At 32.0% G+C, this 3,005-nt stretch overlaps 1 non-coding gene across 1 annotated transcript; it reads right to left on the bottom strand.

Moving 5' to 3' along the window:
• Positions 1 to 2,668: 2,668 nt before the first annotated feature.
• LOC130942593 (small nucleolar RNA R71) lies at positions 2,669 to 2,772 on the bottom strand. Its single transcript, XR_009071160.1, has one exon. It is a non-coding gene; the product is annotated as a small nucleolar RNA R71 (small nucleolar RNA).
• Between the last annotated feature and the right edge of the window lie 233 nt (positions 2,773 to 3,005).

Below are 3,005 nucleotides of genomic sequence, written 5' to 3'. Positions count from 1 at the left end.
TAACCTGATTGAGAACCAACAGATAATTAGCCGTGCTGTGACAGAGCATTTGGACCTTTTTCACTGAGAGGATGGGATGTAGCCATTGACAACGGTGATGCCCTACATACAGCTTGCCATGGAAAGGAGTAAGAGGGATTGAAGGAAGAAGTAGGAAAGTAGAAAAAGAAAGGGCACAATATCTCTATACGCTTATCTGAAATTTCCACTATTAATTTACATAAGTATTTCTATCCCTTTATTTTATTTATCTTTTAAATATCTAATCCAATTATGTTTGACTCTACCTGACTGGGATTTACAAGATGACTATAGCTTGCTTCATACCAACAATCTCTGTGGAATCGACCCTTACTCATGTAAGGTATTACTTGGATGACCCAGTACACTTGCTGATTAGTTGAACGGAGTTGTGTCCACACATAGCAAAGAGCCATTATAATTATTCCATACAACAACAAAGAATACAACATTGATGATCACAATTCCGTCCACCAAGTTTTTGGCGCCGTTGCCGGGATTGTTTGAATTACAATTACGTGCAACCACGGCGCCAAGTTTTTCTGATCCGGCAACAACACCAAGTTTTTGGCGCCGTTGCCGGGGATTGTTCGAGTATGGACAACTGACAGTTCATCTTGTTGATCAGATTAGGTAATTTTCTTTTCAAAAATTTTTCAAAAATCTTTTTCGAAATTTTTCTTTTCTTTTTTCATTTTTCCAAACTTTATTTTCAAAAAAATTAATAAAAATCCAAAAAAATTTATAAAACCATAAAAATAAAAAATATTTTGTGTTTCTTGTTTGAATCTTGAGTCAATTTTTAAGTTTGGTGTCAATTGCATGCTTTAAAAATTTTTTCTTGCATTTTTCGAAAATTCATGCATTCATAGTGTTCTTCATGATCTTCAAGTTATTCTTGATAAGTCCTCTTGTTAGATCTTGATGTTTTCTTGTTTGGTGTATTTTCTTGTTTTTCATATGCATTTTTTGTTTGTTAGAGTCCATGCATTAAAGATTTCTAAGTTTGGTGTCTTGCATGTTTTCTTTGCATCAAAAATTTTTCAAAATTATGTTCTTGATGTTCATCATGATCTTCAAAGTGTTCTTGGTGTTCATCTTGACATTCATAGTGCTCTTGCATGCATCATGTGTTTTGATCCAAAATTTTTAAGTTTTGGGTCATAATTGTGTTTGTCTCTCTCATAATTGAAAATTCAAAAATAAAAAATATATCTTTTCCTTTTTTCTCTCCAAATTTTCGAAATTTTGGGTTGACTTGGTCAAAAATTTTTAAAACTAGTTGTTTCTTACAAGTCAAGTCAAAATTTCAATTTTAAAAATCTTATCTTTTCAAAAACTTTTTCAAAAATCATATCTTTTCCATTTTTTCCTTTTTTTCGAAAATTTTAAAAATTCTTTTTCAAAAAAATTTTCAAAATCTTTTTCTTAATTTTATTTCAAAATTTCGAAATTACACTAACAATTAATGTGATTGATTCAAAAATTTGAAGTTTGTTACTTTCTTGTTAAGAAAGGTTCAATCTTTAAATTCTAGAATCATATCTTTTAATTTCTTGTTAGTTAAGTAATTAATTTTAAAAATTAAATCTACTTATCTTATCTTTTATATCAAATCTTTTTCAAAATTTTATCTTTTTCAAAAATTTTGATTTCAAAATATCCTATCTTATCTTATCTTCTTATCTTTTCAAATATGATTTTAATATCTTTTTCAACTAACTATTTGACTTTTTATTTGTTTCTTATCTTTTTCAAAACCACCTAACTACTTTTCTCTCTCTAATTTTCGAAAATACCTCTCTCTTTTTCAAAAATTCTTTTTAATTGTTTAAATTTTAATTTTAATCATATCTTCTCTTTAATTTTCAAAATTACTAACTCCTTTTCAAAAATTAATTTTCGAATTCCCCTCTTTCTTATTCTATTTATTTATTTATTTACTAACACTTCTCTTCACCTCTTCATCCAAAAATCCGAACTCACTCCTCCCCCTGTGTTTGGATTCTTCACTCTTCCTTCTTCTATTCTCTTCTCTTTTACTAACATAAAGGAATCTCTATACTGTGACATAGAGGATTCCTCTTTTTCTTGTTTTCTTCTCTTTCATATGAGCAGGAACAAGGAAAAAGGCACTCTTGTTGAAATTGATCCAGAACCTGAAAGGACTCTGAAGAGAAAACTAAGAGAAGCTAAATTACAACAATCCAGAAACAACCTTTTAGAAATTTTTGAACAAGAGAAGGAGATGGAAGCCGAACCCAACAACAATAATGCAAGGAGAATGCTTGGTGACTTCACAAAACCAACGTCCAAATTTGATGGAAGAAGCATATCCATTCCTGTCATTGGAGCCAACAATTTTGAGATTAAACCTCAACTAGTTGCTTTAATGCAACAGAATTGCAAGTTTTATGGACTTCCATCTGAAGATCCTTACCAGTTTTTAACTGAGTTCTTGCAGATTTGTGAGACTGTTAAGACAAATGGAGTAGATCTTGAAGTCTACAGGCTCATGCTTTTCCCTTTTGCTGTAAGAGACAGAGCTAGAACATGGTTGGACTCACAACCTAAAGATAGCCTGGACTCCTGGGATAAGTTGGTCACGGCCTTCTTGGATAAATTCTTTCCTCCTCAAAAGCTGAGCAAGCTTAGAGTGGATGTTTAGACCTTCAAGCAAAAGGATGGTGAATCCCTCTATGAAGCTTGGGAAAGATACAAGCAGCTGACCAAAAGGTGTCCATCTGACATGTTTTCAGAATGGACCATATTAGATATATTCTATTATGGTCTATCTGAGTTTTCGAAAATGTCACTGAACCATTCTGCAGGTGGATCCATTCACCTAAAGAAAATGCCTGCAGAAGCTCAAGAACTTATTGACATGGTTGCAAATAACCAATTCATGTACACTTCTGAGAGGAATTCCGTGAATAATGGGACGCCTCAGAGGAAGGGAGTTCTTGAAATTGATGCTCTGAATG

The sequence above is a fragment of the Arachis stenosperma genome, chromosome 7, assembly GCF_014773155.1.
Source record: "Arachis stenosperma cultivar V10309 chromosome 7, arast.V10309.gnm1.PFL2, whole genome shotgun sequence".
NCBI classification, from domain to species: Eukaryota; Viridiplantae; Streptophyta; class Magnoliopsida; order Fabales; family Fabaceae; genus Arachis; species Arachis stenosperma.
This window is presented reverse-complemented; position numbering and strand designations above follow the sequence as displayed.